Source organism: Corvus moneduloides, chromosome 5, assembly GCF_009650955.1.
Source record: "Corvus moneduloides isolate bCorMon1 chromosome 5, bCorMon1.pri, whole genome shotgun sequence".
In the NCBI taxonomy this organism is placed as follows: Eukaryota; Metazoa; Chordata; class Aves; order Passeriformes; family Corvidae; genus Corvus; species Corvus moneduloides.
The window spans coordinates 74,348,389-74,372,452 of record NC_045480.1 but is presented as its reverse complement, the minus strand read 5'-3'; the positions used below and the strand labels follow the sequence as shown (position 1 = coordinate 74,372,452).

At 48.6% G+C, this 24,064-nt stretch overlaps 1 protein-coding gene and 1 long non-coding RNA gene across 2 annotated transcripts in view; both read right to left on the bottom strand.

Moving 5' to 3' along the window:
• BMP3 (bone morphogenetic protein 3) overlaps window positions 1–20,151 on the bottom strand; it is an 89,452-nt gene extending 69,301 nt beyond the window's left edge. Inside the window, exons 1-2 of the mRNA XM_032110539.1 lie at window positions 20,001–20,151; window positions 19,420–19,510 (exon numbers count right to left, since the gene is read on the bottom strand). The gene's annotated coding sequence lies outside the window, so the exon portion shown is untranslated. The remainder of the gene's footprint in view (window positions 1–19,419; window positions 19,511–20,000) is intronic.
• A 1,233-nt stretch (window positions 20,152–21,384) lies between these two features.
• Window positions 21,385–23,593, bottom strand: LOC116444839. The gene is made up of 2 exons (XR_004240545.1): window positions 23,482–23,593; window positions 21,385–22,940 (listed from the first exon to the last, which is right to left on the bottom strand). It is a non-coding gene; the product is annotated as an uncharacterized LOC116444839 (long non-coding RNA).
• Between the last annotated feature and the right edge of the window lie 471 nt (window positions 23,594–24,064).

The following is a 24,064-nucleotide window of genomic DNA, read 5'->3' as shown; positions in this document are numbered from 1 at the left end:
AAAGATGACAGGAGTTGTTTGATATGAATCCAAGATACAGACATTTTAACAAAGCTGGTAAGAGCTCATCTGACCCACTACATGAGCATTTAGTCTTTATTTCTTTCAACTCTAGAGTGTTTAGGAGGAAAATGATACAGAGATCAAGAAAGCAATGGAGCTGGCAGGATTCACAAAGTGGATAATGACAGTTCCATGGCAGTACTGGCCAAGGTAGAAGGTGCTTTCTCCACATCTGGCTACCTGAGGAGGGGTAAATCACAAAGCTGAAACACCTCCCGTTGATGGTTTGAATAAACACACCTCACATCAAGCTGGACACATATCTCCATTAAGTGCATTGGGCTATATAACTTAATTAAAAGCACTTGCATTGCCAGCTCTCACATCATTGTTCAGCTTTTAGTTCTTTCAATAATCACGCTGAGCACACTGCACAGAAATAAAACTGAAGATTCCACCTCACGAAAAGTACTTCCTTTTGCCTGTGGAAATGACAGCTTCCATACAATGGATCTTCTTCACCGAAGGACAACAAAAAGGGCACTTGTGTTACAGCAACTCCGTGCTCTCTCCTGGCGAAAGTGATTGCCATACAGCAAAATCACAACTATTTTAAACAACTCCTATACACGCATCTATGATTTGGCTAAGCATGCTACCAGCAGCTCAGTTCCAAACTACAGTAACTGTCCTAACTCTGATGACTGGGAAAGTCGGACCCATAATGGAAAGCGACATTGCTATTTTTGATCATTTCAGACCCCGTAAGAGACTCCCCAATGAGCACTGAAAAGGGGTCAATAAAATTTTGTGCAAGCATTAGAGCAGATCTTGCCATTATGCTACGCAGCAGCAGCAAAAGCACATCCCTGGAACATACAAATATTATTAAATCAGAGACAAAGCAAAGATGACCAGAAACCTGAGAAGCAAAACACTCTTGATTTTGGGAGGTTAACATTGATTTTAAAAAAACCCTCTTAACGAGGTTCAAACTCCCAAGTTTGCAAAGCCTCTTAACCTGTTGTTAAGCCAAAAATCTAAGCAGTCCAAGCAGTCTCCACAAGAGAAAACACCGTTCAGAACAGTCATGTTGAAGCCTCACTCTGGAATTCCTGTCAATAACCAATCTGTAGGTTGAACACTCCGATTCTCCCACTGCACCACGAGGGACAGGCCTGGCCAAAGAGACCAAACCACGAACCTAACTGAAAACAGAAATGCCAACCTGTGTAAGGCCTCCCAGGTCAACAGCGAGCGCTCCCATCGTGGAGCCTGCAGCCTCCCCTGCTCCTCTGGCACAGCCCCGCCACAGTTCCAGGGCTCATAGCAATTTCAGAGCATCGAGGTTCTGGGCTGGCCATGTACACCAGAGGTAATGGTTCATTCAACATCATCATCTTAACCTACAGCACTGACAGATCCAACCAAAATACAGGAAACTCACCACTGAGCTTGGCATAACCCAAATGTGTGGCAGTTGGTCTTCTCCTCACTAGCTCCACAAACCTGGAACACATTAGGGTTCCCAGACTGGCCACCCTTGCAGACAAAAGGTAACATGCAGCTGCCTGATGCAGCCCGCTGCCTCTTGTGTGTTGAAACTGAAATACAGCACCTCATGCAAATGGTGAATTTATTTCCTGCTGTCTGAAGAAGATAATAAGGTAGGCAGGAGGAAACATTTTTTTATGTATATGTAAATACATACATACATATATATATATATATATATATAAATAAATTCCCTAATGAGGCAGCCCCTCCTCTGCACCCACTGCCTGCTTACACCTGTGCCTGTACCCACCACACTCCAGCATCCATGGAGATGCCCGTGCCACTGGAGGGACCAGGGCACCAGAGCCGGGACTATCTCAGCCCACACACAGGCTCTCTGTGCATGGCAGACCCCTGCCTCCGCAGAGAGATGCAGTGCAAACTCGCAGGGGAGTGAGACCTGGGCCAGCCAAGAACCTCCGGATGCTCCAGCACCAATTTGGCCGCTCCAGAAAGGTCTCCTCAAGTGCGACCGTATCAAAGGGGCTTAGAATGGAGGGAGGAAACAGAGGTAGGTAACTCTTCAAGCAAAACTGAAATAAAGGATTCAAGCGCTAGAATTCATAACTGCCTAAATATTTTAGTAAATAAAGATTGATCCAAAACCTCCTTCCAGTCCCAGAAATGCAAGGCCATCATTTCACTGTGGAGTAACAAACTTTGGCTTTGGCCTCGGCCTCACACACATCTGGTTCAAATTAGCACCTGCATACCTCGGTTATTAAATAAAAAACCAGCACTCTCCACATGACCTGCAGAGTCCTTGTGCACAAGAACTTATCCAACGCCATCATGTCTTCCCTTATCAGATGTGTGTGCTATGACATAAAGAACACAGTGCTGCAGCACAACTGGCACCAGTACAACTCCCAAGCACCAGGTCACATTTCCCATTGCGCTGTTTTAACACGAACACTATGGGCTTGGTGGCTAATGGACGGAGCCCTGGAATTTTACCTCAGATCCTTCACATTTAACCTAAGGCTGATGAACTAAATGCAATCTCTAGGGAAAAATGCATCTGTCAAAACCATCGCTTGCAGCATATGGCCGAACCAAGAAGTATGCACCAGCCATTTCCATCTTGATTTGTTGCACCCAACCTCCAGCGTCTGCTATGCAAGCTGGATTACAAATGAAAAGTTGCTGCTCCAGATATTTTTCCAAAACAGCACTTGGGGATTTGGATGGGGAAAGCAAATTTTTTTACTGTTAAAGCATACATCTCGGTGTTAAGGAGACCTCGCTTCTATTTCTGACTCCCCGTGTATACCGGGTGAGCCAACACAACTGCTTCACTACCATCTCCATGGCTCACCCCCAGCCTGGCACACCGGTGCTGTGGAGACACAGAACTTGCACCAGCTGAGGGTAAAACGACTGACTTCATACAGCTCTCATACTCAAACAACATTCACAACTGTGAGCAGGTTCAAGAGCTTAGGAACTCCTTCAGGTGATGTACCCATCACCAGCGTCCCGAGACTTCCACTGCTGCCTCTGGGCACTGTGCAGGTCCAGCCTTCTGCAGGCCTTGAAGTATCAGGCAAAAACTCATTGAGCCACAGGAAAAAAGATCTTGACTGAAAACCAGTTTTATGAGACGGAAAAAGAAAGCATGGGGATATATCTGCCTATTTTTTGTTCGATACAGCAGAAACCGTTGGGGCAATAACATATAAGCACACAGCACAGCATAAAGTTATACGTTTAGCTGCCTATTAAGGCATCCTGAGTTGGTCTTGTCAGTAACTGTCCATTTGCATACATTTCTCCAACCTTTCGAGAGACTGCCGTGGGTTACTGCCCAGTAGACTTCCTTAAAGACTGAGAGCTATGACAGTACATTGCTTGCACAGAGACAGCTCCTCGCAGTCTGAAGCCCTTGCAGTGACCACCCCGAGGCACAATGTGACTGGACAGGTGAGAAGGAAGTTCCTCACAGTGACTCTCAGGAACCTGAATGCCTGTCTGGAGGGTCACACCTCCAGCGGACACAAGCTGGACTTGGGCCCCCATGCCACATTGTGAATTCACTTCCAGTCAGATCTAAGAGCCCTTCCTGCCTCAATGCAGGCTTGAGTTACCAAAAATGACCTTAGTTTTCATGTAGTTCATGAGGCTCGTGTTCTGGTCTAAATGCCTGGTTAACAAGTTGAAGAAGCTCAATGGATGATTTTACTCGGATCTGCTGAGATTGATGCTTAAAAGCAATTCTGAGTAACAATCTATTTTTTTCTACTTCCTGTACCCTATGGCAAAAAGCTTTTCAAGATGTGCCTCAGGAGCTCCTGGCAGTAATCAGGCTCAGAGGGCAGTCTGTGTCAAACTGCAACATTAATTTGTTCTGCACTTGCCCAAAGACTGCAGAAAAGAAAACTTCCAAGTGCAAACACTGAGACATCCGAGGAGATTAGATTAAATGCCTTCCTTTTCGTCTCTGCAGAGCACTGGCCAGTAAATAACTGGTGTCAGACAATGTGGTGCAGCTGTTTGCTAGAGCAAACAAGAGGAAATCATTAAAGATAGAAACTCTCAGCCACTTGACTTGCACACCAAAATAGAAGTAGCAAGCAGACACGTCCGTGACGCGATTTCACGCTCGCAAGCAAACTGCCGAGCACGGCCTTGCCTCACAGCACAAATGAGAATTTTTCTCCACCGTAACCGAGACCTTGCCAGTTCCGCTCTCCTGGGCTCCCATGCCTACACATCCAGTAGCTGCAATTTACATAATCGCAATTTCATTTCGCAAATATGGTTGGGCTCTTTTTATGCCTGATTTTCCCAATAGCCGCTTCTCGGAGTTTGAGTCTTCGCTAATTATTTCAAACACTTAGCGGAAAAATGCAAACCATAATTGATACAATTATTACACAAAAAAACCAGGAAAAATTCTCATGGTTTGGAAGATGAGGGGACTGAAGGTTTTTGTGTTGGGCTTTTTCCCCCTTTTGTTCTCCTTTGCTCTTTAAGAACAGCACATGCAAAACATTTGTGAAGCCAACACAGCTGTGGGGCCCGCTCACCAGACCAGGACTGTCTACTCAGTATCCTTTCTAGCTTTTTTATAGATACAACTTAAAAACACCGTGAAATTTATTTCCTGTAATAATGATCCCCAAATATTTTCTTTAAAAGTGGACGTTTCAGCAAAACTCTCCCAAGAATGTGGAATTAGGCACTTACATTGTGTTAGCACAGCCCTTCCCTCCCCACTTCCTTCATTGTCCCTCCTCAGACTCTGCCTGGTGTTTTAGTTCACCTGCCGAGGTCTCTGGGTTTGTGAAGCCAGGCTGGCACCACCATACCTGTACACACCTTGATGGAAACTAGCACACCCCACACTGGAGAAAGGCTCCAATTCACATCGAAAACATACAGGGTCAAGAGTTCTTCCCTGAAATTTCCCTTTTTCCTACAGCAAATTTCTGGGCAGGTGACTTTATAGCTCATTTTCCTCCGTATGCTTCAGGACACTCCTGGTCTCCATCTCTGCATTTCCAGAGTCTAGCCTAGCCTCAGGAAGGACCGCTAGGAGATGTTATAAAATCAGTATTATTTTAAGCTAATAAATATAAGTCTCCTGTCCTGCATGCACAATCCAGTCCAACACACTGGTACCATTTCCTCATACAGCACTTGCTCTTTTGAACAATTTACAACCTTCCTTCCACAGCAGCACTCCCTCCCCTGGAGCAGGCCCAAGGGATCCATGCCCGTACACACCAGGTTCCAGCCTCTGCTGGGTGCGAGACCCGCTGTGGACCATCCCCTGTGGTTGCCGGAAGCTGACACAGACAACACCTGGGACGCTGCTCACAGCACGTCAGGGTTTGGTACCCGAAGCCTGGGGAAGCTCAGGATCGCTACTGCATGGACTGCTCCTACACCACCGCCGCTTGATCACACCAGCAAAGCAGCTCTGCAATTTGGTGCTGGGCAAACTGTGTAACAAGCATCCCAGAGCAGAAGGAAGAACAGTGGGCATGCCTGAAAGGTGATTCGCTCATGCTAAATCCATCGCTCAGGCTAGTAACTGCATCTCGCCACGTTTTGGTCCTTACCCCACCGGGGCTATGGCAGCAGCAGAAAAAAAATAGAAAAATGCTCCCTCCCATACAAAGCCCAACTTGGACTCTTCTTCAGCACCTCAGATTAGACAGTGGGAGCACTGGAAGGGTAAGCATGTCCCAACTGGGAGAGCACAGAACTTCAATTCCCGAAGTTGAAGCACGTGTCCAGGTAAGAGTGCAAAGAAGAAAAGACAGGACAGTATACGTAACATGCAGTTCAATAAAGCAGAAACAAATGGCAATTCTGGCAGTTTTTCCTTCTTGGAGGACTTTGCTTGACAACATTAGGAGCATCCTTCTAAAATCCCATTTCCCTCTTGCTTTTACAGATGACAAAGCTGTGGTTCAGGAGCTGTGCTACGATACAGTACTACACCGGCAAAGTGTCCAGGTGCTCGGGGCTGCAGCCCACCAGAACCTACACAAGCCAGCAGCACATCACACCTAAAACACTTTGCACAGACTTAGAGCTCTTTGGAGGGCTTTGGGTTTGCACCAGAGGCATTCGTATTTGTATTTTGCCAGTACCTAGGTGTACCTGGTTGACAACTGTCTGAGCACACAGAAAAACCACAAAATCTAAGTACTCACAGCACACCCTTAACAACACAGTCCTCAGGCAGAGGGACATCCAACCTCAAACCAAGAGCCAGGCATCGGTCACAGAACGGAGGCCAGTTCACTTGCAAGGAAGGTATAAACTCTTTTCTGCACTCACTGACCAAGAAACACTTTCCAGACACTTGAGACTTAGCCAGACCATTTAATTGCTTTATTCAATCAGAGTGTTACCGTAAAATCTTTTCCTTAAAAGCCACTTTGTGGCTTTATAGCATCACAAATACATCTTTGGGATCTCAGGTAAGCCTGGGCTAGGGTTTGGGGGTTATTTAATTAAAAAATAAAGGGTGGCAAATGTTTCCCATGACCTTCTCTTCATATTTGACCAAAGTATCCGTTTTTCTAAAAAGGCACACGGTCATCGTTTGCCCACGTGCTCGCCACCAAACTCTGAGGCTGCACACTCTCGGGGGGGAGGGGAGAGAGGACGCTGCTGGGGCAGAGCAGGGTCCTGGCAGAGCACACCACCTGCCTCCTCCTATTCCTTCCCAACCACGGCCATTTGGGATGCTTGCTGTGAAGCAGAGGGAAGCTGTCATTTTCTGCTGAGATTTACTTAACCCACTGATATTTAGGATCTGAGGTGGAAGACAATTTGTCATCTCACTGCCTGTTTTTCTATTCTTACCCCATTTAGTTCCCATCTCAGACAGCGGCTGCTATAAATTCACTCTGTACCATTTTGGTGTGACAGTAATGTCTGTGCCTGAGACATGTCAAAACAAAACCTCCTGGGAAAAGCCGATCACTAAGCACGATATGTCAGAAACATTTGCTAAATGGAACAAGCAGATCTTTGCTCCCAAGACCACATTTTGATCCCTGAGGTTTACACTCCTGACCTGTGTTTTGATCTGCGTGGCAGCCAGCTCTGACATGCAACAGAAGAGGCCGATCTGCCCGGAACCTCAGGTGCTGTTGCTGGGTTCTGCTGCCGAGGTCTCGAGCCACAGAGGTGAGTGGACACACATCTCCTGCAGCACAGGAGCCCTGAGCTCGGCCCTGACTCACATGGGCAGGGCTCCTGCAGGGTGCTTGCTCCACAGCAGCACTAGTTGTTTGACCCTGCACTGTTCTTGTGGAGTGCTCTGCTTCCACCTGCACTGTGTGCTGGACTTACAGGCACAATGGATAGAAAAGAAGGGAACACAGCACACAGGGCCAAGGAATAAGCAAATCTAATTGAAGGGGCACAGCTTGAGACTCTCTGATTCTGGCAATATCCACCATTGACATCTCTAGCTTCTGGGTCTTAGCTGTGTTCAGAGCCAGAGGAAAGGGAATCAGGTACTGGGATGAAAAATCAATGACTCAACAAATAATATTAACAGATCTATCTAATTTTATATGTCCAGTAAAAGGAAAAATTCAGTTTATTTTATCCCACCTTATTTTGACAACTCTGTCAACGCTAGTTCAGAATCATATGATAGACAATACTTTATCTCAAATGCTGCCAGTGAAACAAAAAAACCCAACTCCTACAACTGTTAAAATTCCACAGAGAACAGAAGTTGCTTTGTGTGCAATCACCATCTCACTGCTACTGATCACCGAACACAGGAGTCTGTCCCTAAGATATTCACCATGTCCAGCCATTCCTGTGGCTAAACAAAGCAGGACTACTTACCAAAGAGCACAGAGGGGTTATGGAACCCCCCTGGAGCAGAGCCTAGGGAAAAGCCTTTAGGGGCAGGTACCTGATGGAAGTACTGACAGTCCTATGCCCATTCCAACTGCAGTGCATTCCAAAGGAAAGGAGAAGGGGCTGCAGTGGCACTGCTGTTCATGTTTGCAAATGCATTCCCCCTCCGTCTTGTTTTCCATGCCAGACCTGGAATAATTAACTGAAGTGGGAGCAGAGTCAGTCACAACTAGCTACCAACTTCAATTGAACCCAGGCCGTCAGGAGCAGTCCCTGAGCACTGAAACCATGGTGGAGGCACTTCCAAGCTGACTAAATATCCTATCTGTATGAAGCACATCCAATCCTCTTTTTTTCCTTCACAGATATTGCATGGGATGAAGGAATGTCAGGGCTGAACTCTCCAGAACAGATGTAGAACACATGTATTTGCATCAGTTTAAAGCAAGATTCCAGACACTAGAAAGCAGTTGTGGTTTGGCAGTGGAGATCTCTCATTTTAATTAGCTCAGGGTACAAATGATTTCTAGAAAGCCTTCCTCATGCTGGAGTAGCGTTACTTCTATTGGGACAGGTCTTCCAGGCAGATTTTCTTGGGGGGAAAACCACAGCGGTAATGTCTCCAACACAACACACAGTCCACGACAGCGAGCGAATTCCTACATAAGTAGGTTCCTCAAGTCCCGGGGGTAGTGCCAGCAACCACCTCAGAACTGCGTGTGACTGTAGCCCATGGAGCACGACCCACCACAGGCAGAGCAGCACCAGGTGTGCTTCGCGTGGATCCTCCCATGCCTTGCAGTTTTCTTGATCTGTCTTCTACAGACGTGCATTTCTTCCTAGCTTAGCTCAAGGGAAATTGAGTCATGGTGGGACTAGCTCAGCTAATGAGCAGTTGTCATTTCCTATCCACTAAGTAAAGTATTAGTATCACCCAACAGAAAATCTTTGTTCCCTGTTGCAATTATTTCCCTCTCTAGTTTGCTTAGTTTTCAGGTTCTGAATAAGTGCTTGTTCTAAGGAACACGCAGAACCATTCCACAACCAAAAACTTGCTCTTAATTAGCGAGAAAGGAAATGTAAGAAAGAAAGAATCAATATGCCTGATTATATCTCCCGACATACTAAACTCCAAAGCCCATGATATTGCTCACTTCTCACGTCCTCAGCATCAGCGTTCAGGAACAGCCATCAGTCCGAGTATCAGTCAATGACATCACCACAGCAAACAAAGACGACAGCACTCACCTTAAATAAAGGGACGGCAACAAATAGCCAATGACATGGAAAGATGCAATTGTTGAATTTCTTTCAAGACCCAACTTAAGCCTACAGAAGGCAAGGGAGAAATGCCATGAACTGAACTTGGATCGACTGCAGCGACCCGACAACACCAGCTGACACATTACCCAAGTCCCCCGTGTTGCGCAGTCCTGCCCAAGAACCAGGTTCGCTCCAATGCCCAATGCCAGCCCCACCAGGAGGGCAGGAGCCCACCCTGGATGGGATGCTGTCCAGCTAGGATGTGTCCTTTCCCTTGCTATTTGAATAACTACCAGCAACTGTAGCAGAACGCTTGTTACACTCCAGTCCCTTCCTCATTTATAAGGTTTAAGCACTACATAGCAGCAAGTCTTCATGATATCAAGCTCTGGATCAGCCTTGTTCAAAGGGACAGCAAGATTTTTCCTGGAGATAAGGGCCACGGGCAGCCAGAGAACAGGGTAACTTCCCTAAGGCACATCCCCTCCATACAAAGCGGCGGGATGCTCCCTCACCTGCCATCTGTAAGCACACACAGCCAGCCAGCCGTGCAGAGATCGGTCTGTGCTCACAATGAGACATACTTCTCTCTGAATTTTGTACTGCAATGTGCAAAGCTTTCCTCTAGTGACACCAGAGGCACTCAGCACACTTTGGAGAATGTTACTATTTATAGAATGTCCAGTGCTCTTTTGCTGTACTAAGGTTTCATCCCTTCTCCGTTGTTCATAGATATTTTCCATAAAAAGCAAACTTCACTGCTCTGCATTTAATGGATAGATTCTGAGGGAAAACGCTGAAAAGAAAAACAACATCCCTGGGAGTTAAATCAAAGGAAGGGATAGTTTTTCCAGCTGGGTTCTGGACAATGGAAGGCAGTCTGTCATTCTGAGGCCAGAAAACGTCTTTTACATAGACCAGTCTCAGCAAACCTACCCTGAGTTATAAGGTTTATTTTATAATAGCTTAATTCTTATATTGTACTTGACTTCTGCTGCTAACAGCAAGGCCTATGCAATAGCTCTTGGTTAGAAAGCAGCACCTAGTTCCTTTTATTTTGCCAAAACACAACGTGCAGCCATAAATCCAAAGCAGTCCTTCCCATATTGTTTATTATTATAATCATTAGAATAACACTAAAGTTTGCAAACTGTCACTGTAAGAGAGGAGCGTTCTTTAGGGGCAGCTCTTCTGGGAGAGCAAGCAAGGGCTGTAGAACATCTCCTGAGTGCAAACTCAGCCTGTGTCATTCTGACACCTCAGCTAAGCTGGAAATCAAACGCTGGAAACGCATCCCGTGGGTCAGCCTTGGGCACTTGAGACAAGATATACGACAGCAAAACAAAACGGGGTAAGGCCTCATAGCTGATGGAACACAGAGCTTTCTCCATGCTGGAAAGGCTTTAGGAGAGGTGATTTGCCCTACAGCGCTCTGAAATGGTGCATGGTGTGCTTGAAGTGCACGTGCCCATCCCTGCCAGTGTGCTCTGCATAGGGTGGTGGGGATGCTGAATAGCTCTTGGAAAAATCCCCCTCTGCCACATGCCCCTCTCAGCTACTTCAGAGCCATCTCCTGATCAGCTCTTGCTGACAACAGCTGTCCAATACTCCACCAAGTCCCACAGAGCAGGTAACAGATCGCCTGAGCATTTCCTTGAGCTGACTTTGGGCAGACAACCCCAAATTATTGGATCCAACAGTTGGATAAATTCGTCAGAGGCACTCGCGCTCATTCTCCTCTACCTACGGAAGCCCTTTCTGTGCAAACGGTGCAAATCAGGCAGGTGAGGACTAGGAGGTCCCAACTCACCCAGGCCACACTTCCAAGCAGTGTTTAACTTCCCACTAAGTGATTCAAGAGAACTGGTCCTTATTTTGAATGCTGGGATTGCTGCATCTGCATCGGACACCCAGTCAGGAACTCTGAGCTGGCTTGCCAGGAACAGCACCCTCAGCACGTTCCAGGGTGCTGACTTAGCACAAGGAGGCTGGCAAAGCAGCAGAGCAGGCACGATGGATGCTCCTGGCTTCAGCAGTTAAAGAAATATTTACATATTTACAAGAGTCAAAGACCAGAGAAAAAGCAGGCAGGAAAGAACAAGAGACAGGTAAGGTTCCTAAACAATTGAAATCCTCATGAAAAGGTCAGTTTAGCCAACCTGCTATTCAGCTTGGTCTTTCTACCGGCACCTACAACTGGGAGGGTTTTGGGGTTAAATCCAACAGTGAAAGCATAAAGGCTGGACATACACAGAAATCTCTCCAGAAACCAGAACTTCCCTTGCTTTACCCCATTTTAGCTGCAGCAGACTAGTGTGACAAAGACCATTTCGATCTCAAATTTGCTTTTTCACTTGTTTTAGTGATTAGTCTGATCAATAACTCACAGTATTACAATTTAGCCAAGACATGCACAAGCTACACCAAGTTCCTCTAGCAAGAATCAGAAATCTCCCCACCAACCAAAATGCAAACTGATTCAACAGCATTGTTCTGCTCAAAGTGAAGCAGAAGGAACGGGTTAGAAACCTTTTGCCATCAATAAAAGCCAAGTGTTTGGACACACACTTTGAGACGGGTGTTATGCAGACTTCACACACAGGGGAAAAAAGAGTCAACCACAGTACTTTGAGCACATCAGCTCATCTGAGAGCTCAAAAATTATAAAAATACAAGAAAGGGCTGAAAAGAACCCCACAAAATGATTATACACTGATGCAGAAACCCTCCAGCCACTCCTTCAGGTGTGCAGACCCCCCCAACACCAGCACAGACCTCCAGTTCACAGCACTGTGCCTACTCACGTGTCTCTGCTAGGTTTGCACTGCAGCATCTCTGCCGACTTCAGAAGGAAATTACTATTTCTGAAAGATACCTTTTCCTTTTTTTTTCCTGCTTTGTTTCTCTGCTTAACTGCATAGAGTATTGCAAACACTTTATTAATGCTGCTCTGCTTTGGTCAGCTACACATAACACTGTTTATTAGAAGAAACTATCACAAGTGTGAAAATGTTCATCATCATGAGGACTAATTTGTGGGGAATGGAACAAATGCATTCCTACGTGATAAGCGACACAGTGATTATCAGCTCAGGCTTCTGGTTTACTTCAGAGCTACTGGATATCTTTTAGGAGTGCCAGCGCTTCATCTCCCACCTGGTTTGCTTTCCACATGCAATAATCACATAGCAGCTGACAATTACTCACCCTCTAGGTATGGATGCTACCTATTCTTTCACAAAATAGCACACAAACACAAGTTTCCAGGAACTGCCTGAAAGGATGATTAGGAAATGTCCATCGACACCTGTGCATTCCAACCAGGTTCCCTGTGTTCTGCTCTCCACCTTGGCAGATCAGCTTGTTAAAGCAAACATTTCCAAACGGGGCGAGTACTTTGTGTGCATTGTGCATCATCCCAGCAGCACGGGCTTGACCCGGTCCATCCCTGTCCCTGTGCCCTGTGTATCAACTGTCCCATTTCAGACTCACAGTGGGCTACAGCAGCCTCTCTGCAGTCTCCAGACACCTGTGCCCCATGGGCTGGCAGGGGCAGACGGAGAAGATCGGGAGCCGACCCCACACAGTTCCCAGAGCCTCCTGGCTGGAGCCCAGCTCTTGACCTGCCACTCTCCCACTGCTCCCATGTAAACCTTGAGCACATTTTTGACTGCCAGCACAGGTGTGAAGTGCACCTGGTAAAGCACTTCCTTTGTTCTGTGCGCTGCCAGAACGGGAGCTGCAGAGGTGCACCTGTTGGTGTGAGGTTGCCGGACTGTCCCTGAGGGAAAGGCCTCTGCCGCAGAGCAAGCGCCCGGCAGCTGCCACGCTCGAGTGAAATCGTACAGGGCGCAATTTCTTCTTGCAACATCTGAGGTCGCTTGCTCAGTTCCATTTGTGGTCTCTAATATAATGTGTCACCTACTAGGCTGTCAAAATTCATTTTTCTAATGCTGTTGAAGGTCCAGACTTTCTGGGGTTTGCTTTATGTCCTCTTATACCCCAAATGTGGCCCCACCTTCCATGCACTCTAAAGTCCTCGGGAATTGAGCTCAATTCCACTGAGTTACCCCAGAAAACCAGTGTAACCCCTCTGACTTCTCTTGGAAAGACAAGATGTACTTTATGGCCACCAAATTCTCTTTTATCAACCAAACCTGCACATAGTTCAGGTCCAAGTCCAGAAGCACATTTAGTGCTGCAAGGAGATGCAATTAATCATTCTTGCAAACCAAGTTTGCATTTGAACAACTCTCACCTCAAACACGAGGATTTCTCTCTCGTAATCATACACAGGAAAGAAGAAGAATTAAGAAAGACTGCAAGAAAGGTGTCCCTGCTTATGGCAGGGGGGTGGGACTCATGACTTATAAAGGTACCCTCCAGCCCCACCTATTCCATGATTTCATTCTATGATTTTTAGACTTGGCTTCTATTTCCCAAGTTCAGGGAAGTGATCAAAACTACTTTTGTCTGCCTCGGCCAACTCCAACTGGAGAGAACACACTAGGGCATTTCTGGACACTGCCAAGGCCATGTCCAGAGGCCCCACAGCAACAGCACCCCCCTCACACCACCGGCATTAACTACATCAACCAATTCTTTTTAATTCACCTGATGCTCACAAGCATAACCCAAACCCCACTGAAACAACTGTTTCTCAACCAACTTCTGCAGCGCCAAAATTCAGCTGTACGTGAACACAGAATCTGAAATGTCATTAAGTCCTGTTAGCAGTGACAGCCACTTCTTGACAATTGACAAGGTGCTTCACAAAGGCATTCAGGAAGGGGCACTTCATGGGTGCCCAGCAGCAGTAAAGAACTACCTCCAGAGTACCAGCTTCCCAGTGGAATCTTGTGTGAAAGTGGTTTTAGCTCCTGTAGCAGTCACTGGGCTCACAGCTACACCTGTGACAGGCTACCGCTGAGAACATGAGGCAACTACAGCTCCAGTCCTGCTCCCGGTTCCACAGAGGGAAAATCCAGCTGACAGCAGCAGAGGAGGACTGAGGTCAGAACTGAGCCCAGGAGCCTTCCTCTGACTGGAGAGCTTTAGTTTCATGATAGGGTGCTGTCTCAAGCCAGACTGTAGCTCAGCAGCACACACACACAGATGGGGCTGTGGCTCCATTGAGCTTAAAGGTGTCCCAGCAGCTGCTGCCTTCTGCAGGAGCATGACAGCACCTCCCTCCCAAGCACCCCAACACCCCCAGACATGGTGAACAGCCAGCAGGGATGTGTTCTCTGCCTTGTTCGAGCAGCCCATGGAATGACAGCCCCCAACACAAACACTCAGCCTGAAGGGAGACCTGTCTATTCATGATCTGCATTAAGAGGTTTTTAACTGATATTTTCTGACCTTAAACATGACAATCGTTTTTGAATACTTAATTCGCAAAAGGCTACTGCAGAAAGCAAATTCAGGATAGGGAAGGAAATTTGTGAGCTGGGCAATGTCAGAGACCGAGAAAGCCAGCTTTAAAAGAGTATGAGTCCCACCACAGTCTGAAGACTCTGTTTTCAGTCTTAAAAAGACTAAAAACCAGAGTTCCTCTGGATAGGAAAGACATTTAGCTTTTATTTTCCCGTACAGCACAAGTAACTGGCCATTATTTACAGCTGTTCTGTCACTGAAATGATACAACTCATGTGCTCCATGAAATACACTCACCTCTCCTAACCTGTGCTTCACTTCGATAAATTACAGCAAAGAATGAAGTAAAGGACGCTCCACATTGCTCTTTCTTGTCCATATGCTTTTCTACATGGAGTCACAGTCAGCAGCCTGGTTGTGGGGAATGTGCACTACAGGAAATCATGCCATTTTTAGGCATTTAAAACCATCTACAGTTCATGCACTACTACCTAATGGGAATAATCTGTCTATGCTACCACAGCTATGACTTAAAGAGATGGACCTCGGAGAGGGAGGGAAGCAATAATTATATTAATTGATCCTTTGTAAGTAACAGCTGATAAACACAAAAGCTACACGAAACTTCAGACCTGCTTTAGCCTCTCCTACCATTTGAAATAACATTCTCTGCTTGCTTCCTTATCCTGTTCCTGCTGCTTTTCCCTTTTCCGCTTCATGATCCTGTAAGTGAAATAACAGAAATCAGTGTGCACCATAAAGGGACACCCACAGCTCATTTCAGGACTCCAAATCCAGTGGCCCCATTTCTGAGCATTCCAAGTGCTTTTGTGCTCCATCACACCTCTCAAACATGCAGCACGACGCGTGTGAGCAGCAGAGCATCTCACATATGGTTTCTGGAAATAAAAAGTTCTGCTTGTCACCTCCACAAGCAGTCTCAACAAGTAACACAATTTCCACACCTACCTATCCCCCATTCCACTGAGAAGAAATGCACACTAAGCCTTCAAGAGATGAAACTGCAAACTGACATCTGGAAGAAGGGCAGTCTCTTTCACACTGCACTGTCCAGTGACATGGCATCTGATAGGTATTTTGCATTGCAAGGGCAGAAGTGTTTGAAATTAGTTATGATTCCCTGCATGACTCACGCAATTTCCATAGCAATTTATTAAACAGACAAAGGTGGCTTCATTTAAAAGAAATAAGGATTTTTATAATACCCTCTTTTTCTTGACTGGGAACCCTTTGGGGATATTGGGAAACAGTAAACGGGAAAGAAATCATGTCAGGAGGACACTGTTGGTAAGATGCAACACCATCTTCAGCTTCAGTGATTTTCCACACGTGAAACGGGTCCTCTGGAAAGCTTTCCCGAGCCACCCGCTTTAGGGGAACGAGTGCTACCAGTGCTCTTACCCAGCTTCAGGAACACACATTTGAAATCCAAAATGATCATCCAACTGCCTTCACAGCCAGTACTCAGGGGCAGAAAAAAATCAACAAGTTCCACTCTCCCAGGCATGGATTTCATCTGATGATCTGGTTGTAGCTCTCACACAACTGAGAACACCAACACCAGGACTTGGGGATTTTTATATGCTTTGGTTTTATTAGTGGAAACCTCTCCCCCCTCCCCTCCCCACCCCCAATCAGTGGAATACCAGAGAAAGGATGAATCCTCAACTTACTAAGTTCCCTAATTTCCACCAACAGACGCCACCTAATTATTTGAAGCACCTAAACACTTTTGATGGCTGCACTACTACCCATAGAAATGCAGCTAGAACTTGCTCCAATCACCATGGAAGCCACGTCCAAGCTTACAGGGTCCTCAGACACATCAGTGGGGCTGGAGACTTCCTCTCTGGCCCATCACACCAAGCCCCTCCCAAAAGATCAGCACAGTCACTGAGAGACTTGTTTTGGAACATAAAAAAGGAGTTCCCGAGTATTGCATAATTTCCTAAGGCTTTTGTCAATACCAGTCCTAATATCCACAGGCCCTTTATCACCTTGAATAAACAAGTAATATTTAATGCATACCAGAGTAGAGGTTAGGGCTAGACAGGGTAAACATACACCTGTGTAAAGAAGTCAGGACCTGTCTGCCTGCCGAGTTCTTCTGGTCATGAGACTTGTAGTGGCTTTCAGGTGAATTCAACCTCCTACAGATCATTTCTCACATACACTTTTCCAGATCAAGTTTGGAACAGAACTGGTTAATAAGCAAGTATATGCAATGCTTCTGTCACAACAGGCTCACTTTAGAGAATGAACCTCCCAGACCAGCCTGCTGTATGGGTGGTCTGCAAAAGCCCATAAGAAAAGGGGAAGAAATAGCAACCCCAGCTAGTGTTGTTGGGGGTTAAGCTTCTTACAAAAGGATAGGCTGGCTGTACATCCAGAAAAGACACAAAAATTCATCTTCTGGCAGAGGATGATTGCTAAGGGTCCAGCCATAGCAGCAGAGCTCCCACAGGCAACAGCAGGTGAGAGCACTGACACTGCTCACCAGAGCTAGATGGAATATCCCCATCCCCGTGACAGGCACAAACAGTGCTGCTAGCCTTCCAATAAGGGGCTGAGCCTGGCTGTGGATAATGTTACAACAATATAAGGATTACAAAAAGCTTTGTCAACATTACACCTACTCAGCTTCTAGAAGGCTTTTAGATTTGTTTCCTCTGACCTTTCTGGAGTAACCCTGACATCCAGCTCTGCAGCAGTTAAGCCCACAGCTCGCACTGCCTCCATCTCCCAGAGAGAAGCAGGTTCCAGATGCCCCGACTGTCCAGAGAAGCGCAGCAACCACGCAGGTGGCTCACAGAGCACAGCCAGGACCTCGCCATGCCGGCACCGCTCCAGCCACCCAGGCTCCTCTGCAGCCACCAGGCTCCAAAGCTGTACGGAACTGCCTGCGGCCCTGCTGCTGATACAGAGGGCACTGTCCAGATCAAACGCCCCACAGTTCTGCGGGGAATACCCGCTCTCTGTTGGCTCAGTAGGTACACAACAGAGAAAAAAAAAAACATCTTCTATGTGTCTTTTTGACAACAGCCAACAGTAACTTCTGAACCAGCTGAAATTGCTTTCCACATTGAAGTGTAGTAAGAAAACATTATGGGATCTCCTGTAAACCAGCAAACTGCGGGAGAATCAGAGTTGAGGCTGGAATCACACACTCAATGCACTTTATTATATCTAGGTATGTATTGAAATGCTTGTAATAACACTCACTGTTCCAAAAACTTTTGATACTTAACTGGAGGCTGCTTTGGGGGCCTAGAAACAGCATCACTGCAGGAAGCCTGGGAACTGAGACCGGCCATCTTGATTGCGATGGGGCACTCGCACTTTACGTTTGATTTTAATTTATGGCCTAGCTCATACTTTATCAACCTTCAATTCTTAGAACCCCACACATACCTTGCAAGGCAGAGCACTAAAATCTTACTAGAACTTTCCAAGTCCAAGCTCTGCTTAGCACAGCCAGGTTGGTTCCCACTGCCTGTTTGGACAATCTCCGTGACAGCACTAAAAAGACACGCAGCCCAAGAGCAGGGAACTCCACAGATCACAGGCATGCCTCAGAGCAGTAGAGAAGAGAAATAAACGGGAAAAAATTACCACAAAAACCTTTTGAATTAGTACAAGTTCTAGAAAAAGACCTTTTTAGGCTACAAAAATTGAATCGTGCTGCCCTTCTGTACACGCAGAAACACCCGCACGCACGAAGAGCTCCCCACACGGCGGGAATGGCTCTGCCTAACGCAGAGGCGACCCCGGCTGGACAAAGAGGAAATTGCAGCTCCTTTCCCAGGAGCTCAGAAAAGTCTGGCCAGACAGGGAACTGAGAGAGTCACGGGCTACAACTGCCAATGGCTATTTTACCTGTTCTCTAACATTATGCTCAATATGTGGAATAAGCCAAAGGGTGCTTCCATTTTCAAGGCTAAACCATCACAGCACAGTCCCAGCCTCTCTCAGTTCAGGCACAGATTTAACCTTTTGTGTTGCATTTCTCCCTAAAGATTTCAAGCAGAACAGCTCCCAGGACAGTCACCGGGCAGCAGAAACCATGACTCGTTTGAAGCTCATGTGAAAGTTTGCTCACACATGCTGTGCAACCACACTCCAGGCAGCATTTCCTCTGCCAGCCCTCTGCTCATTAGCCAGCCATAACAGAATCAATACTAACCCTGGAATTATGGAAGGGACGGAGGGGAACGACACTTTTATTTCAAGCAGGAGAGCCAAAGGAGATCAGGAAGAACCAGTAGGGTACACCCGCTCAGTGTCCCAGCCAAAACCAGGACATAAAGTCACAACCATTCCTGACTTCCGGAGCACCCGGATGTGCCTTTGCAGTCACCTTTAGCACTCTTCTTTAGCAACAAGGCCACGTAAGAGATAGAAATCCAGGCTCCAGCCTCTCCTTGAAAAAGGAACCAAGACAACAACAAGACCACGATGCTCTTTCTTGGGCAAAAGTAAAGCTCTTAAAAAGCCAAGAATACGGGAAAATCCTCCCTTTGAACTGAAGACTGTTGATAAAGATAAAGGATAAAGTGGCAATTTTAACTTCAGCCAAACCATCCTGGGACAACTGGCTGCAAGTGCAGGAACAGCATGCGAGGCAGCAGCGATCCCAAGCATGTCCTCAGCTCCTCACTAACCTCTCTAGCCTTCCATGGAGTGTTTTCAGATGCCTTGCTCACATAAAAAACCCCAAGACCATTCCTAGCTTTCAAGAAATCTCTCATGCAATCATCTTTCTCATGTGTACCTCCCGAGGTTTTCCTTCAAAATAATGTGTTTTACTGTTCAGATTCATTTTGAAGCTGTTAAGATTATCATCTCACAGGTACTCACAGAAAGTCTTCCAGCAGAATTTGCTGCTCCTCTCCTTGCCAGGGCCCGCAAGCAGTTATTGTTCAGTTCTTGTCCCACGCTTCCCAGTGACCTCAAGAAAAAAAGGTACAACTCTTACTGAGAATGGTTTTACACAGGTTTTGTGTCCACTGTTGGGTCAAGGGTTCTATAAATACAAGGAGACACTCCTCAGCCTATTAGAGCTGATTTGTCTACTCCCTGTTCTGCTTTTACAAACCCTCAAACCACTCTTTGAGGCTCAGCACTTCTGCAAATCTATAATACAACAGCAGTCTCTCCAAAAATAACTTCTAGTAATGTCCGTTTTCTGCTATGTATCCACAGCACTCTAAGGGCTTATTTTACATCTCCACAAGCAGGGCCAGAGTTCCCATGTACGCAAGAACATCAAATTTCCAGTAGACCGATAGAAACTTGAAGAGCTTTAATACGCTATTCTTCAGACAACACCCGGACAAAGTTACTCCTACGCATTGCTACACCCGCCCAGGGAGACCCAGCCGCCACCAGGCCCAGCCACCGACAGCTCACGACTACTGCTACAGCTTCCCCGCGCTTACCTTGCTCCCGCGCACGTCCCGCGCTCAGCGCCAGTCCAGCGGCTGGCTTTGAACACAAACGCATTAAAAAGCGCCATTTCCACCCAAAACCAGCCGGAGCGCGGCCCCTCAGCCCCTCACGCGACCCGGAAGGGACGCGCGCCTTCCGGTGCCGCCGCTCAAGCCGGCCGCCCTGCCCCGCCATTGGCCGCTCCCGCGCGCCGCTCGCATCGCTGATTGGACAGCGGCGCCAGGCCCCGCCCCCCAGGGGAGCGCGTGGCGGGCACGGCCGGGAGCGGCGGGCGGGGCGGGGCGGGGCGGGGCGGGGCGGGGCCGGGGCGCGCTCCGTGCGCGGGAAGGGCCCCCCGGGGCTGCCCGTGAGCGCGCCCGCCCAGCGAGCCCCGCCCCGCCCCGCCCGGACCGCTGTCACTCCTCCGGCCCCGCCCGGACCGCTGTCACTCCTTCGGCCCCGCCCGGCCCCGCCCGGCACCGCTGTCACTCCTCCGGCCCCGCCCGGACCGCTGTCACTCCTCCGGCCCCGCCCGGCCCCGCCCGGACCGCTGTCACTCCTTCGGCCCCGCCCGGCCCCGCCCGGCACCGCTGTCACTCCTCCGGCCCCGCCCGGCCCCGCCCGGCACCGCGGTCACTCCTCCGGCCCCGCCCGGCCCCGCCCGGCACCGCTGTCACTCCTCCGGCCCCGCCCGGACCGCTGTCACTCCTCCGGCCCCGCCCGGGCCCGCCCGGACCGCTGTCACTCCTCCGGCCCCGCCCGGCCCCGCCCGGACCGCTGTCACTCCTCCGGCCCCGCCCGGCCCCGCCCGGCCCCGCCCGGCACCGCTGTCACTCCTCCGGCCCCGCCCGGCCCCGCCCGGCACCGCTGTCACTCCTCCGGCCCCGCCCGGCCCCGCCCGGACCGCTGTCACTCCTCCGGCCCCGCCCGGCCCCGCCCGGCACCGCTGTCACTCCTCCGGCCCCGCCCGGCCCCGCCCGGCACCGCTGTCACTCCTCCGGCCCCGCCCGGACCGCTGTCACTCCTCCGGCCCCGCCCGGCCCCGCCCGGACCGCTGTCACTCCTCCGGCCCCGCCCGGCCCCGCCCGGCACCGCTGTCACTCCTCCGGCCCCGCCCGGCCCCGCCCGGCACCGCTGTCACTCCTCCGGCCCCGCCCGGCCCCGCCCGGCACCGCTGTCACTCCTCCGGCCCCGCCCCTCCCGCCCACCCCTATGACAGACACGGGCCCAGCCAGCCCCGCCTTCCGCCGCTGTCCCGTCGCCACCACCCCGATCCCGCCCCCTCCTTTCAGAGACGCCGGCCCGCCCCGCCCACGCCCCTGGCCCTCCCCAGGCCCCGTGCTGGGATTCTACGCGGCTATTAACAGTTACTCCTATAACTTTTTTTTTTTTTTTAATCAGTTTATGCCTGGACTCGCAGCTTCAAACAGGGGTGTACATGAGTTGTGGCAATAGCAGAACTAGGCAGCACCTGTGCTCTCGGTCCACAGGCACTCCTGCTCACCAACCACATCGACAAAGTAACTCTTATTTTGGCTCCTTACAGCAAGCCCCTCACCCCCCACCCCAAAAGTCTCTAGTCCTCATATTTATCAATTTCTTTTCATCAAGAGGCCAGAGAAGCACACAGCTAAAAGTCTGAAGATGCACAGAGCGGAGAAACAGCGGGGAAAGGGCAAGAATAAAAAAGCAGGGGGAAACACAAATTAAATACAATAGAGTCTGAATGCAAAGCACAGAATTGTCGGGGCAAAGCTCAAAACAAAAGCCTAAAGCTAAAACCTGCATAAGCACTGCTTGAACTGCCCTTGCCAGAGACTTTTGGGAAGTGCATCAGCTCCGCCCTCAGAGGCGCAGTGGGAGGTGAGCAGGCGGCTGAGGGCTCAGAGCAAAGTTGAAGCCTCGATGCGAGATTGAGCCCTTGGCACGGGGGCTGAGGGGGGAGCACTACTGCCATTATATCTGTCATCAGTGATACGAAAAGCTTTAACTGAATTAGGTAGAAGCCTCCAAAATACTTAACCTTCTCCATTAAAGAGCTTTTGAAATAAGCCTCTGTTTGCCTCGCAGACCAGGAGCTGCTGGAAGCTCATGTGAAAGTTTGCTCACACATGCTGTGCAACCACACTCCAGGCAGCATTTCCTCTGCCAGCCCTCTGCTCATTAGCCAGCCATAACAGAATCAATACTGACCCTGGAATTATGGAAGGGACGGAGGGGAACGACACTTTTATTTCAAGCAGGAGAGCCAAAGGAGATCAGGAAGAACCAGTAGGGTACACCTGCTCAGTGTCCCAGCCAAAACCAGGACATAAAGTCACAACCATTCCTGACTTCCAGAGCACCCGGACGTGCCTTTGCAGTCACCTTTAGCACTTTTCTTTAGCAACAAGGCCACGTAAGAGATAGAAATCCAGGCTCCAGCCTCTCCTTGAAAATGGAATCAACACAACAGCAAGACAACGATGCTCTTTCTTGGGCAAAAGTAAAGCTCTTAAAAAGCCAAGAATACGGGAAAATCCTCCCTTTGAACTGAAGACTGTTGATAAAGATAAAGGATAAAGTGGCAATTTTAACTTCAGCCAAACCATCCTGGGACAACTGGCTACAAGTGCAGGAACAGCATGCGAGGCAGCAGCGATCCCAAGCATGTCCTCAGCTCCTCACTAACCTCTCTAGCCTTCCATGGAGTGTTTTCAGATGCCTTGCTCACATAAAAAACCCCAACACCATTCCTAGCTTTCAAGAAATCTCTCATGCAATAATCTTTCTCACGTGTTCCACCCGAGGTTTTCCTTCAAAATAATGTGTTTTACTGTTCAGATTCACTTTAAAACTGTAGGTCATCATCTCACAGGTACTCCTGGATATTCTTCCAGCAGAATTTGCTGGTTCTCTGCCAGGCTGACAAGAAGTTATCGTTCAGTTCTTGTCCCACGCTTCCCAGTGACCTCAAGAAAAAAAGGTACAACTCTTGTTTAGAATCATTGCCACAGGCTTTGGTTCACTATTGGATTAAGTGTTCTGTAAATAACAGGGGATGGTCCACAGCCTATTGAAGCCCACTCGTCTATTCCCTGTTCTGCTTTTACAAACCCTCAAACCACTCTTTGAGGCTCAGCACTTCTGCAGATCTACAATGTAACAGCAGTTTATCCAATGGTAATGTTTATTTTCATTGTGTATGCAGAGCATCCTAAGTCCTTTTGTTGACATCTCCACAAGCAGGGCCAGAGTTCCCATGTACACAAGAACATGAAATTTCCAGCAGACCAATAGAAACTTGAACAGTTTTAAGACGTTATACTTCAGACAACACCCAGACAAAGTTACTCCTACGCATTGCTACACCTGCCCAGGGAGACCCAGCACCAGTCCTGCTGCTGCCTTTGAATACAAACGCATTAAAAAGCGCCATTTCCACCCAAAACAGGCTACCTCAATTACTGCCTGGGAAACACTCCCTCCAGCTCCTGCACCCACACCTCTTACCTCCTTGAAAAGAGGAGCTGCATCCTCCTGGATCCTGCAGCTGAATGCCCCTGGCTCTGTGCAGCTCCTGCCCTTCAGCAGGGGAGTGGCAAAGGGAGCCGTGGTGACAGTGACTGCGGGTCACAAACGCTGAGGAATCTCGGGGCTGGGCTCTGCTGCTTGCAAGGAACAAACAGCCAAGCAGGGACACTTTTCCTCTGCAAGGAGACAAACAGTGACAAAGAATTATGAGGCTGGGAATACTGCAGGCCCCAAACCTGCCCTGTCTGCACCTGCTGCACAGACCTGAGGCTGGACAGGACCCAACTCCACACCTGGCACAGCCTCAGGGGAGGTCAAGCTGCTCATTTCCAGCAACAACCGAACATCTAGTGCCAGTGTCTGTCAGTCCCTGCTCCCCTTTGCCCTGAACCACCATGTTGGCACCCCTGGATTGATTAAATATCCACAACCCCATACTGGAAATATCAGATTTCCCTGCCCACCCAGGACAAACCAACCAGGCATGTCCCTGTCTCCCACTCTCCCAACAGAGACCTTCTCACTCCACATCCCATTCAGGGAACAACTTAACCCTGGGCTG